Genomic DNA, 14,637 nt, shown 5'->3' on the forward strand with positions numbered 1-14,637 from the left:
GAACGAGGGTAATGGACATTTCGTGACCCCCTACACTGCCCCATATCCCTCTAAACCAGGGTCCCAACCTGGGCTCCACTGACACCTTGCTTAAGGGCATAAAAAAAAGGTGGGAAACCCTGCTCTAAAACCTGTCCCATTGCCCAATCCTGGGAATGCCACAACCGGCTCATCCACACAGATCAGGATGCTTGTCCACACCAGGCCTACCTGGCCATGTTTGGCCTGTATCTCTCAACCTTCCTCTCTATGAACATATCCAAATGTTGTGTCGGGGCAGTCATGGAGAAGCCTTTCAGTGCAAGTATTACCCCATACTGTTCACAAGGTCTGCTCCCCTCCTCACTCCCCAGCCACACCCCTCCTCTTTCTCTCTCTCTGTCTGACAGTCTTGCTGTCTGTCTTTCTCCATCCAACCCTTTGTCCCCATCCACTTTCTCTGTCTCTGTCTCGCTCTGAATCTCTCTTCCTCTCTGTGCCTCTCTTTCCTTTATCTCTAACCCTTTCTCTCTCTACCTCCTCTCTCCCCCTCTCTCTCCCCCTCTCTCTCCCCCCCTCTCTCTCCCCCTCTCTCTTCCCCTCCTCTCCCCCTCTCTCCCCCCTCTTTCCTCCCCCCTCCACTTTCTCTCTCTCTCTCTCTCTGAATCTCTCTTCCTCTCTGTGCCTCTCTTTCCCTTTATCTCTAACCCTTTCTCTCTCTACCTCCTCTCTCCCCTCTCTCTCCCCCCTCTTTCTCCCCCATCCACTTTCTCTGTCTCTGTCTCTCTCTGAATCTCTCTTCCTCTCCGTGCCTCTCTTTCCCTTATCTCTAACCCTTCCTCTCTCCCCCTCTCTCCCCCTCTCTCTCCCCCCTCTTTCTCCCCCCTCCACTTTCTCTCTCTCTCTCTCTCTGAATCTCTCTCCTCTCTGTGCCTCTCTTTCCCTTTATCTCTAACCCTTTCTCTCTCTACCTCCTCTCTCCCCCTCTCTCTCCCCCTCTTTCTCCCCCCTCCACTTTCTCTCTCTCTCTCTCTCTCTGAATCTCTCTTCCTCTCTGTGCCTCTCTTTCCCTTTATCTCTAACCCTTTCTCTCTCTACCTCCTCTCTCCCCCTCTCTCTCCCCCCTCTTTCTCCCCCATCCACTTTCTCTGTCTCTGTCTCTCTCTGAATCTCTCTTCCTCTCCGTGCCTCTCTTTCCCTTTATCTCTAACCCTTCCTCTCTCCCCCTCTCTCCCCCTCTCTCTCCCCCCTCTTTCTCCCCCCTCCACTTTCTCTCTCTCTGAATCTCTCCCCCTCCCCATTTCTCTCTCTCCCTCCCCATCTCTCTCCCCTCCCCATCTCTCTCCCCTCCCCATCTCTCTCCCCTCCCCCTCTCTCTCCCCCTCTCCCCCCTCTCCCCCTCTCTCCCACCCCTCTCTCCCCCTCCCCCATCTCTCTCTCCCCCTCTCTTCCCCCTCTCTCCCACCCCCCTCTCCCCCTCCCCTCTCTCTCCCCTCTCTCCCATCCCTCTCTCCCCCTCCCCATTTCTCTCTCTCCCCCTCTCCCTCCCCCTCCCCTCCCCCTCTCTCTCCCCTCTCCCCCCTCTCTCCCAACCCTCTCTCCCCCTCCCCATCTCTCCCCCTCCCCCATCTCTCCCCCTCTCGCCCCCCTCTCTCCCCCTCCCCATCTCTCTCTCTCCTCTCCCCCATCTCTCCCTCTCTCCCTCTCTCTCCCTCTCTCTCCCCCCTCTCTCCCCCCTCTCTCCCACCCTTCTCTCCCCCTCCCCCATCTCTCTCTCTCCTCTCCCCCCATCTCTCCCTCTCTCTCTCTCTCTCCCCGAGGTGAATCACATTGGAGATCTTTACAGACCAGTGAGGAAGCTGAGACAACAGTCCAGGAGTGTCGTGGCCGGTGTCCGGTGGGTGACGCCATACGGTGACAACTGAACACAAGTTCTGAAGAAAGTTTCACACTAAAGACATTCCCCACTAAATTGCAGCCATTTTGCCTCAGGAAACATTCCAACGACCCCCAAAATTGGGGCCGATATGCCTGGGTTCCAGGGCCACCCAGTTCCGTGATAAAATGGCTTGTCTTCATTCCAGAATAATTTCCCTGAAAGATTCGGGTCTGCATGAAGCAGGTCAGGGGAAGAATGTGCCGTTGGGTGTATCTGAGACATCTCCCTATAGCCAAGGGAAAATGGACTTCATCCTAAAGCAGCATCCATCATCAGGGACCCCCACCACCCACTCCATGCTCTCTTCCCACTGCTGCCATCAGGAAAAAGGTACAGGAGTCTCAGGACCCACACCACCAGGTTCAGGAACAGATACAATCCCTCCACCACCAGGCTCTTGAACCAAAAGGGGTAAGTTCACTTGCCCCATTATTGAACTATTTCCAGAACCTTTCAAGGACTCTTCATCTGACGTTCTCGATATTTATTGTTTATTGATTTATTATTATTATTTTCTCTTTTTGCATTTGCTCAGTTTGTTGTCTTTTGCACACTGTTTGTTTGGGTGTGGTTAGGTCTTGATAGATGTGGTTTTTCATTGATTCTGTTGTGTTTCTTTGCAAGAAACTGAATCTCAGGAGAGTATGTGATGACATATATCCTATTTATTGACTGATAGATTGAGATACAGAGAGAAGTAGGCCCTTCGAGCTGTGCCGCTCAGCAAGGCCCGATTTAATCCCGGCCTACTCGTGAGACAATCTACAATGACCAACTAGCCTACCAAAACATTATGTCTTTGGACTATGGGAGGAAACCAGAGCACCTGGAGGAGACCCACACTGTCATACACTAGAACACTGGAATACTACGGCACAGTACAGGCCCTTCAGCCCTCAATGTTGTGCTGACCCATATATTCCTTAAAAAAACGTACTAAACCCACACTACCCTGTAACCCTCTATTTTTCTTTCATCCATGTGCCTGTCCAAGAGACTCTTAAATACCCCTAATGTTTTAGCCTCCACCACCATCCCTGGCAAGTCATTCCAGGCACCCACAACCCTCTGTGTAAAAAAACTTACCCCTGATGATAAGGCTCTAAAAGTAATCCGTGAAATTATAAGCTGGTAAGTTTGACATCGGTAGTAGGTAAATTATTAGAAGGAGTACTAAGAGATAGGATCTACAAGTATTTAGATAGACAGGGACTTATTAGGGAGAGTTAACATGGCTTTGTGTGTAGTAGGTGATGTTTAACAAATCTATTAGAGTTTTTCGAGGAGGTTACAAGGAAAGTGGATGAAGGGAAGGTAGTGGGTGTTGTCTACATGGACTTCAGTAAGGCCTTTGACAAGGTCCCGCATGGGAGGTTAGTTATGAAGATTCAGTCGCTAGGAATACATGGTGAGGTAGTAAATTGGATTAGACATTGGCTCAATGGGAGAAGCCAGAGAATGGTAGTGGAGGATTGCTTCTCTGAGTGGAGGCCTGTGACTAGTGGTGTGCCACAGGGATCAGTGCTGGGTCCATTGTTATTTGTCATCTATATCAATGATCTGGATGATAATGTGGCAAATTGGATCAGCAAATTTGCTGATGAATCAAAGATTGGAGGTGTAGTGGACAGTGAGGAAGGTTTTCAAAGCTTGCAGAGGGATTTGGACCAGCTGGAAAAATGGGCTGAAAAATGGCAGATGGAGTTAAATACAGACAAGTGTGAGGTATTGCACTTTGGAAGGACAAACCAAGGTAGAACATACAAGGTAAATGGTAGGGCCCTGAGGAGTGCAGTAGAACAGAGGGATCTGGGAATACAGATACAAAATTCCCTAAAAGTGACATCACAGGTACACCTTGTAGATAGGGTCATAAAGAGAGCTTTTGGTACATTGGCCTTTATAAATCTAAGTATTGAGTATAAGAGTTGGAATGTTATGGTGAGGTTGTATAAGGCACTGGTGAGGCTGAATTTGGAGTATTGTATGCAGTTTTGGTCACCGAATTACAGGAAGGATATTAATAAGGTTGAAAGAGTGCAGAGAAGGTTTACAAGGATGTTGCTGGGGCTTGAGAAACTGAGTTACGGAGAAAGGTTGAATAGGTTAGGACTTTATTCCCTGGAACATAGAAGAATGAGGGGAGATTTGATAGAGGTGTACAAAATTATGATGGGTATAGATAGACTGAATGCAAGCAGGCTTTTTCCACTGAGGCTAGGAGAGAAAAAAAAAGAGGACATGGCTTAAGGATGAAGGGGGAAAAGTTTAAAGGGAACATTAGTCGGGGCTTCTTCACACAGAGAGCGGTGGGAGTGTGGATGAGCTGCCAGATGAAGTAGTAAATGCGGGCTCACTTTCATCGTTTAAGAAAAACTTGGACAGGTACAAGGATGAGAGGTGTATGGAGGGATATGGGCCAGGTGCAGGTCAGTGGGACTAGGCAGAAAAATGGTTCGGCACAGCCAAGGAGGGTCAAAAGGCCTGTTTCTGTGCTGTAACGTTCTATAGTTCTATGCCTCCCCTGAACTTCCCTTCCTTAACTTTGTACATATTCCCTCGGGCGTTTTCTAGTCATGCCCTGGGGAACAGGTACTGGCTATCCGCCCCATCTATGCCTCTCATAATCTTGTAGACCTCTATCAGCCTCTACGTGTCATAGGGAGAATGTTCAAACTTCTTACAGTTTGCAGCAGCAGGAATTGTACTGGGGTTGCAGGTACTGTAAAACGTTATGCTAACCACTAGGCTAGATTTCCACCCTATGTATATGTACTTTGATAATAAATTTACTTTGAACAAAGGCAAGCTGAACACTGACCAGAGCTGACTTTTACATGAGCTCCCCATTCATTCCCTTTAATGTGTGTGTGGAGTAATTGATGGCCCTGGTGGTTGTGAGGTGGTAACCATGGTTACCATGTGTGACCTCTGCCCTTGCTGCTCCTTTGAACCGCAGGTTTGGGATCGGCTTGGAGAACTCTCACCTGCCTCAATATTGCAAGCATATTTCAGAATCAGAATCAGGTTTAATATCACTGGCATAGGTTGTGAAATCTGTTGTTTCGCATCAGCAGTACAGTGCGATACATATTAAAAACTGTAAATTACAATATACAGTTCTTTAATTAAGTAGTTGAAAAAGAAAGGAAAATTAGTGAGGCAGTGTGTACTGGTTCATTGTCCATTCAGAAAGCTGATGAAGGAAAGGAAGCTGTTCCTGAGTCTTTGAGTGTGTCTTCAGACTCCTGCACCTCCTCTCTGATGGTAGCAACAAGAAGAGGGCATGTTCTGGGTGTTGGGGGGTACTTGATGATGGCTACCATTATTATGAGTTCTGGCCAGTGCGCCATTGTGATGGAAGGACCCTTTTCGAGCTTGGATCTCCATGTAAATAAATTATGTCACATCCTCACCCGTCCCTGCATTGGGACCAGTCCAAATGGAGGATCCCCGGGAAAGGCAGCAAAGGGGGGAGAATCTTAACAGAACTGCCTGTCCTACACCAGGTGAGTGACAGGTGTCTGTCTCACTGTTGAGGGAGGAGGGAGGTGCTTTGACTGGAGCTGAGAGAGCCCTGCTCTCCCTGGACCTGTTTGAACTGACTGTTAAGAAGGCCTTAGGAACGGGTGCAGAGGAGGCGAGTGCCCATGATGAAGCTGACTGAGTTTAGCACTTTCTGCGCGATTCTGTGCGGTGGCCCCTCCAATACCTGACGGCGTTGCAGCCAGTTAGAATCCGCACTGTGGTGCATCTACAGAAATGTGTCAGGGTCCCTGGTGGTCTCCTCAAACTCCCAGTGAACGTAGCCTTTGTAATTGCATCAAAATGCTGGCCACCAGCGAGCCTCGCCAAGCATGGTGGATCTTGTTTTGTGGCCCCCGCACTCCCAGCTCCGGTGTCCGGGTCTGGTCCCGGAATTCCGAGGCGGGCGGTCACCTCTGGGAGGGGCAAGGCTCCCAAACCACCCCCTCCCCTGCTCCTCTCCGTTGCCTGGATACGGCCGGGGGGCCCTCTGGGCGACTGGCAATCAATCCAGCACAAAGGAAAAGGTCTTAGTCATTGTGGCGGAGAGCTCGGCGCTTGCGTTTGGAGCGGCGAGAGCTCAGGGGGCGGATTATTGACCTGAGTCTGTGAAAGAGCGGGAGTTCCTGCTCAAAGCCCCGGCCTTTGTGGCTTTACCGTTGCACAGAGAGCCGGTATGGAAAACACGGTAGCCTAAAGTGAGTTCCCTGGGAGTCCGCCGGATCTGTGTCCCTGCAGGATGGGGTTGTAAGTATAACGCAGGATGCTGGAAACACACACACACAATGCTAAGGAACTCGCAGTCTCTGGAGGGGAATAAGCAACCGACAACAGCTTTTAAAAACAATTCTTGTTGTAATTTACAGCTTTGAACAATTATAAACCAAGAGATTCTGCAGATGCTGGAAATCCAGAGCAACACACACAATGCTGGGGGAACTCAGCAATCTTTCGAGGGGAATAAGTGGTCGACAACACTTTTAAAAATATATTTCTCATGGTGTTTATAGTTTTTTTTAAAGAAGTATTATATATTGCAGTGTACTGCCGCAGCAAAACAAGTAGTTTCACGGCTTGTTCTGGTGATATTAAACATGACTTGATGTTCCGGGCCGAGACCCTTCATCACGGTTCCTGACTTTGCCGAGTTCCTCTGGTATTCCGTGGGCGTTCGTTGTTTCTTCTGTAACGGGCATCTCCCTGGTGACAACTGCAGAGAACATCGCTGCCCCCGGAGTGTTCTGGCCCCTCACAGTAAAGACCATTTGCTTTTAGTTTTAATTGTTAATTGGTGATCTTTAGTTTTGCTTGAAGAGTGGCGTTCCGTTTCCCAGTGGTGTTTTTGTCCTGTGTAACCCGGCCGTGTCTCGGCCCTTCTCCAACCCCACGGGGCAGCCGCGCTATCCCGTTGTTTCCCCAAGCCTTTGTCTGCGGCTCTCCACGGAGTGGTGTTGGGATCGCCCCCGGGACACACCTGGGGAGAGGAGTTCCCCACGGTGACGCATCGGCACCCATAGCTGCGAAACACTAAACCCTGTGTGTGTGTGGGGTGGGGGTTCCTGTGGCTGTCCTTGGCTTTGTGTGTGTGTGGGTGACAATCGGGTTAATATCACTAGTGCAAGTTGTGAAATTTGTTGTTCAGAAGCAGCAGCAGTATATTGCAATACATAATTAAAGTAAGAAATGTGCATTATAAAGATTGTGTGGGATATATACCTGTGAGATGGTGGGTCTCTGTGTCTGTGTGCGGAGGTGGGGGTGGGTATCTCTGGCTGTGGACGAAGCACACCAGTGCCAAAGGAACTCCCATTCACCCACATGCAGAACCCCTCCACACACATACACAAACACGCGCGCACCCCAATGAAGGCTCTTGGACCGAAAGGTGGACTGTATTTCTTTCCTGACCAGCTGAGTTCCTCCAGCATTTTGTGTGTGTTGTCAGAGAGTGGTAGTAGATGGTTGCCTCTCTGACTGGAGGCCTGTGACTAGCAGAGTGCCTCGGGGATTGGCGCTGGGTCCGTTGTAGCTCTGTATCAACAACCTGGATATGGTCAACTGGATCAGCAGATTTGCAGTCGACGACAAGATTTGGGGGTGGAGTGGACAGTGAGGTAGACCATCAAACAAAACTTGCAGTGGGATCTGGACCAGCTGGAAAAATGGCAGGTGGAATTTAATACATACAAGTGTCAGATGTTGCATTTTGGGAGGATCCCTCCACACTCCAGGGTAGAGCAGGTGAATGGTAGGGCACTGGGGAGCGCGGTAGAGAAGAGGGATCTGGGAACACAGACCCATAATTCGTGAAAGTGGTGTCACAGGTAGATAGGGTCAAAAGGATAGTTCTGGCAAATGGGCCGTCAAAAACCCCAGAGTACTGCGTACAAGACACACAAAACGCTGGAGGAACTCAGCAGCCAGGCAGCATCCATGGACAAGAGTACAGTCAATGCTTCAGGCCGAGACCCTTCCGCAGGACTGGAGAAAAAAGACGAGCAGTCAGCGTAAGGAGGTGGTGGGAGATCCACAAGGTGATAGGTGAGAGGGAGGGGTGGAGTAAAGAGCTGGGAAGTCAATTGGTGAAAGAGATAAAGGGCTGGAGATGGGGGAATCTGATAGGAGAGGGCAGAAGCCATGGAAGAAAGGGAAGGGGAAGGAGCACCAGAGGGAGGCACTGGGCAGGTAAGGAAATAAGGTGAGAGAGCGAAATGGGGAATGGAGAAAGGGGGGGGCATTACTGGAAGTTTGAGAAATCGGCATTGATGCCATCAGATTGGAGGCTACCCGGATGGAATATAAGGTGTTTTTCCTCCAAAATGAGTGTGGCCTCATCCCGACAGTAGAGGAGGTCATGGACTGACATGTCGGAATGGGAAGTGGAATTAAAATGGGTGGCCACTGGGAGATCCTGCTTCTTCTGGCAGAGAGAGTGTAGGTGCTCGGTGAAGCAGTCTCCCAATCTATGTTGGGTCTCACCGATATACAAGAGGTCACACCGGGAGCATCAAATACAGTAGGTGACCCCAACAGACTCACAGGTGAAGTGTTGCCTCCCCTGGAAGGACTGTTTAGGGCAGTGCTGAACAGTAGCGAGAGAGGACGTGTAAGGGAAGGTATAGCACTTGTTCTGCTTGCAAGGATAAGTGTCAGGAGGGAGATCAATGGGGAGGGATGTTCCCTATGCAACTCCCTTGTCCATTCATCCCTCCCCACTGATCTCCCTCCTGGCACTTACCCTTGCAAACAGAACAAGTGCTACACCTGTCCATACACCTCCTCCCTCACTACCATTCAGGGCCCCAAACAGTCCTTCCAGGTGAGGCGACACTTCACCTCCAAGTCTGTTGGGGTTGTCTACTGTCTCCGATGTATGTCCTGCTCTATATCGGTGAGACCCAACATAGATTGGGAGACTGCTTCGCTAAGCACTTACACACCTCCAACATTTCCACTCTGGGTTCTTCTGTTGCAATGAGGACACACTTGTGTTGGAAGAACAACACTTTATATTCCATCTGGGTGGCCTGCAACATGATGGCATGAACATTGATTTCTTGAACTTCCAGTAATTGCCTCCCCCTTCCCTTTCTTCCATGGACTTCTGCCCTCTCCTGTCAGATTTCCCCTTCTCCAGCCCTTTATCTCTTTCACCAATCAACTTCCCAGCTCTTTACTTCACCTCCTCCTCCTCGCCCGGTTTCACCTACCACCTTGTACTTCTTCCTCCCCCACCCCGCCAATATCCTAAACTTTCTTTGCAGTCCTGATGAAAGGTTTGACTGCTTATCATTTCCATGGATGCTGGCTGACCTCCTGAGTTTCTGTAGCATTGTGTGCGTGTCACTTTGGATTTCCAGCAGGTTTTCTGATTTGTGAGCTTATACACATAGATTGATTGTATGTCCACAAAGTAATGCTAGGCACAGCAGTGTCTGTACGTAAGGTGACTGACAGGAAATGATAAAGAGGTGGTGGTTGGGGGTGTGGAGGGGTGAGTTAGTGGGTGGAGGTGTTGATCAGCCTTACTACTTGGGGAAAGTAACTGTTTTTGAGTCTGGTGGTCCTGGTGTGGATGCTCCGTAGCCTCCTCCCTGATGGGAGTGGGACAAACAATCCGTGAGCAGGGTGGGTGGGATCCTTCATGATGTTACTGGCCCTTTTGCAGCACCTTTCTGTATATATGTCCTTGATGACCGGTAGGCTGGTCCCAGTGATGTGTTGGTCAGTTCTGAGCCTTCCCGTCCTCAGTGCGGTTTCCATACCAAGCAGTGATGCAGTGTGTCATGGTGCTTTCTGCTGCTCGTCTGCAGAGTGAAGTGATTATCATAGAATAATAGAACATCAACCTCACTCATATCGATGTGCATAGTCCAGCTCTCCTCAGAAAGTAGAGGTGTTGGTGAGCTTTCATAGAACATAGAAAACCTACAGCACCATCCAGGCCCTTCGGCCCACAATGCTGTGCTGACTGTGTACTTTAGAAATTACCTGTGGTTACCCATAGCCCTCTATTTCTGTAAGCTCCATGTACTTTCCTGACTCTGCAGGATGTGTACTCAGTAACGTAGCTGCTGTGCATTCCTCTGTATCCATCAAACATCAGTCCATCCCGTCTCTGCCTCCCATGTTTCCTTCTTGAGCAACACTCATGTCAGAGAGGTGAGAAGAAGCTCACCCAAACCGAGACGCCCAACATCTGCCCCCCCCCCCCCTCACAGATCCTAGGCTGACTGCCTGATTTTCAGCGTGACCCCCTGCACCCTGGAACGTCCCAGTCAGGTTGTGATCTCATAGATCAGTGCAGTACAGTCCCTTTCCCCCACGATGTTGTGCCAACATTTAAACCACCTCCAAAATCAATCTAACCCTTTTCTCCTACATAACCCTCCATTCTTCCACCGTGATGTGTTTGTCTAAGAGTCTCTTAAATGTCCCTAATGTAATTGTCTCTACCACCAATTCTAGCAGAGTGTTCCACTCATCCACCCCTCTCTGAGTGAAAAACTACCTCTGACATCCCCCCCCCCCCATACTTTCCTCTGATCACATTAAAATTATGCCCCCTCATATTAGCCATATCAGTCCTGGGGAAAGTCTCTGACTGTCCACTCTGTCTATGCCTCTTATCATCTTGTCCACCTCTATCGAGTCACCTTTCATCCTCCTTCGCTCCAAAGAGAAGATCTGTAGCTGGCTCAACCTGTCCTCATAAGACATGCTCTCTAATCCAGGCAGCATCCCGGTGAATCTCCTCTGCACCCTCTCTAATCCAGGCGGCATCCTGGTAAATCTCCTCTACACCCTCTCTAATCCAGGCGGTATCCTGGTAAATCTCCTCTGCACCCTCTCTAATCCAGATAGCATCCTCGTGAATCTCCTCTGCACCCTCTCTAATCCAGGCGGCATCCTGGTAAATCTCCTCTGCACCCTCTCTAATCCAGGCGGTATCCTGGTAAATCTCTTCTGCACCCTCTCTAATCCAGGCGGTATCCTGGTAAATCTTTTCTGCACCCTCACTAATCCAGGCAGCATCCTGGTGAATCTCCTCTGCACCCTCTCTAATCCAGGCAGCATCCTGGTGAATCTCCTCTGCACTCTCTCTAATCCAGGCGGTATCCTGGTAAATCTCTTCTGCACCCTCACTAAAGCTTCCACATCCTTCCTATAAATGAGGTGATCAGAACTGAACACAGTATTCCCAGTGTGGTCTGACCAGGGTTTTATAGAGCTGCAACATGATGCCACATTTCTTGAGCACTGGAATGTTCTGAAGGACACAACAAGGATGAAGGTCACTCCTTCAGCCATGCCTGCAGTTTCAGGAGCAATACACAGACCTGCTGGAGAAACTCAGCAGGTCAGGCTGCATCTACAGTGAGGGAAGTTTTGCTCTCCCAGATAATTTCTCTCCATAGGTGTTGCCTGGCCTGGGGAGGTTGGGGGGGGGGGGTATCCGTGTCCATATTTCCAGCAAAAGCAAAGTCTCTTGCATATGCAGGGAGAAGCCGGAGGTCTTAAACCGAGGTTGAAAATTCAGGGGTAGGAGGTAGAAGGCCGAAGCCCTGGATGGCTCCTGTGGAGGTTGGAAGCCCGTGTCTGTGAATCTGAGAGTCTGGGACCAAGGTGGTCCAGAGGCACAAGGAGGTCCAGAGTTGGCCTGACCTGGGGTTGGAGGCCTGTCTGTGTGTGTGAGCAGGTAGATGGGTGGGAAAGGGGCTTATTTTTAATGCTGTTGTTGCTTGTATTGTGTTGCTGAACATTATAGGCACCCCTTTGTCTGCGATGGACAGACTATATTTGGAGTCTTGTGAGCAGATTTGAGCCCCATATCTAAAAAAAAGGGGTGTGCTGGTACCGTTTGGAGAGCGTCCAAGGGAAATTCGCAAGACTGATTCGGAATGAAAGGGTTAATGTATGAGGAGTGCTTGATGGCTCTGGGCCTGTACTCTCTGGAATTTACAAGAATGAGCGGGTATCTCATTAAAACCTACTGATAACAAAAGGCCTAGATATTGTGGAAGTGGAGAGGATGTTTGCTATAGTGGGGGAGTCTAGGACCAGAGGACACAGATAGAGTGGATGTGGAGAGGATGTTTCCTATAGTGGGGGAGTCTAGGACCAGAGGGCACAGATAGAGTGGATGTGGAGAGGATGTTTCCTATAGTGGGGGAGTCTAGGACCAGAGGGCACAGCCTCAGATTAGAGGGACATCCATTTAGAACAGAGATGAGGAGAAATTTCTTTTGCCAGAGAGTGGAGAATCTGTGTAATTCATTGCCGCAGAGAACTGTGGAAGCCAAGTCATTGAGTATATTTAAAGAGGAGGTTGATAGGTTCTGGATTAGTCAGGACATCACAGGTTATGGGGAGAAGGCAGCAGGATTGTGTTGAGAGAGATAATAAATCAGCCATGATAGAATGGCTGAGCAAACTTCAGTGGGCTGAATGGCCTAATTCTGCTTCTATGTCTTATGGTCAAGGACCAGAAACTGAGCATGACTCCGGACCAATGTCGGTTATGGATACATGACAGGTTCTGGTATGTTGAAGGAATTTAGAGGTAATAATTCAGGTCTTTGTAAAGTGGCTCAACTTTAAAGTGCTATTGATATTCAGGAGTAGCACCCACAAAACACTGGAGGATCTCGCAAACAAGAGAAAGTCTACAGATGCTGGAAATCTGAGTAACACACACACAAAATGCTGGAGGAACTCAGCAGGCCAGGCAGCATCTGTGAAGGGAAATGGACAGTCATTGTTTTGGGCTGAGACCCTTCACCTGTCCATTTTCCTTCTCAGACGCTGCCTGACCTGCTCGGTTCCTTCAATGTTTTGTGAGTTACTCCATATTCCAGTGTCCTGACTCTCATGTCTCCAGTAACCGTCAGCTCCATCCTCCTCCCTGTCCCCGTTAGAGTGAGGCTGACAGTGGAGGGGGTTTGGATGCTGCACGGTTCCTACTGACCGTGGCTGTGCACGTGCTAATGAAATACAGCCTGCTGGCCTTTGTATTTAACCCTTGGTCTCAGCACCTGGCAGTCAGATTGTGTTGCCTGGGTGTACTGCCCATTGTGTTTATTTGCTGCTGAGAGATTATTGTGGGGTTTGGGAGCAGAGTTCGAGAGATCGCTGCCTCTCGGATGGAGTGGCAGCTGGGAGACAGCTTTCATTTCATTCAGATCACCTTTGACATGCAAAAATGTGCCCTATTGCCCTCTTGACCTCTCCAGCAAGGGTCAATCAAGAGTTGATTTGTTCCTTGTGATGGACAATTTATCAAAACAGTCAGTTTTCTGTAATGATGTCAAATTTTGTAAACCTTCATTCCTGCAGCTTCCACCAGCATAACAAATCTTCAGATTACAGATTTCATCAGCTCTGAATCAAATTCAGTATCACTGCTTATGTTGTGAAATTTGTGTTTAGCAGCACTATACAGCAATACATAATATTTTTTAACTATAGCTTACAATAGGAAATACATATGTAAAAATTAAATTAAGTAAGTCGTGCAAAAATAGCAAAAAAAAGTCCTGAGAGTGTTCATGGGTTTGTGGCCCATTCACATATCTGATAGCAGAAGGGAAGAAGCTGTTCCTGAAACTTTGAGTGTGTGTCTTCATGCTCCTTTACCTCCTCCTTGCTGTTATCATTGAGAAGATGGCAGTGGATGGTGAGGGTCCTTAATGATGGATGTTGCCTTTTTGAGGCATCACCGTGATGTTAGAGAGCTTTTTCTGATCCTGTGCACATCTGAAATAAAAAACAGAAAAGCTGGAAACACTGCAAGGGAAGAGGGGTGTCAGACAGCTTCTGTAGAAGGAGGAGTGAGCATTAAATTTAAGGAGGACATGCTCTCTTCTCAGGGAGGAGGTACAGGAGCATGAAGGCACAGACTCAACATTTCAGGAATAGATTCTTCCCCTCTGCCATCAGATTTCTGAATGGACATTGAACCCATGAACACCACCTCAGTATTTTTACTTCCCTTCCTCTTCTTTCTATTCCCCAGTCTGGCCTCTTACTACTTCTCTTCTCCCCACCCGCCATCACCTATTCCTGGTTCCCACATCCTTACCTTTCTTCTCTGGTCCTCTCCTCTCCTTTCAGATTCTTTCCTCTCTGGCCCTTTGCCTCCCCAACCCACCTGGCTTCACCTATCACCTTCCAGCTTGTCCTCCTTGTCCTCCCCCCATCTCTTTATTTTAGTGTCTCCCCCCTTCCTTTCCAGTCCTGATGAAAGGTCTCAGCCCAAAATATCAACTATTTATTCTCCTCCAAAGTTGCTGCCTGCCCTGCTGAGTTCTTCCAGCATATGGATCACCAGCCCTAAACCTTTTTCACTTATCACCTCCCAGCTTCTTCCTTCATCCCTTCTCCTCCACCCACCCGGCTGCACCTATCACCTTCTAGTCTGTCCTCCTTCCCCTACCCCTTCCACCTTCTTATTTCTGGCACCTTTCCCCTTTTCCAGTCCTGAAGAAGGGTCTCACTGTTTGTCCATTTCCATAGATGCTGCCAGACCTGCTGAGTTCTGCCAGCATGTTGTGTGTGTTGCTCTATTTTTGTTCTGTCTTTGTACTATTTATTTAATTTGATTTTTGATGATGATGGTGTCCGTCTGTCTCAAGCGTCACTGGAGTATTCCTGGGCTGAGGGAGTATTCCTGAAATGCCCAGTTGTCAAGATCC

The 14,637-nt window shown here is 49.0% G+C and overlaps 1 protein-coding gene across 2 annotated transcripts in view; it reads left to right on the plus strand.

Moving 5' to 3' along the window:
- The first annotated feature begins 1,871 nt into the window (after positions 1-1,871).
- Positions 1,872-14,637, plus strand: part of LOC132382283 (polyhomeotic-like protein 2) — a 163,713-nt gene continuing 150,947 nt past the window's right edge. The window contains exon 1 of one of the 2 annotated variants that reach the window (XM_059952387.1): positions 1,872-1,876. The gene's annotated coding sequence lies outside the window, so the exon portion shown is untranslated. Of the gene's footprint in view, positions 1,877-1,951; positions 2,330-14,637 lie in introns of those variants that run through there. The other variant, XM_059952386.1, reaches the window with a different exon arrangement.

The sequence above is a fragment of the Hypanus sabinus genome, chromosome 27 (assembly GCF_030144855.1).
Source record: "Hypanus sabinus isolate sHypSab1 chromosome 27, sHypSab1.hap1, whole genome shotgun sequence".
In the NCBI taxonomy this organism is placed as follows: Eukaryota; Metazoa; Chordata; class Chondrichthyes; order Myliobatiformes; family Dasyatidae; genus Hypanus; species Hypanus sabinus.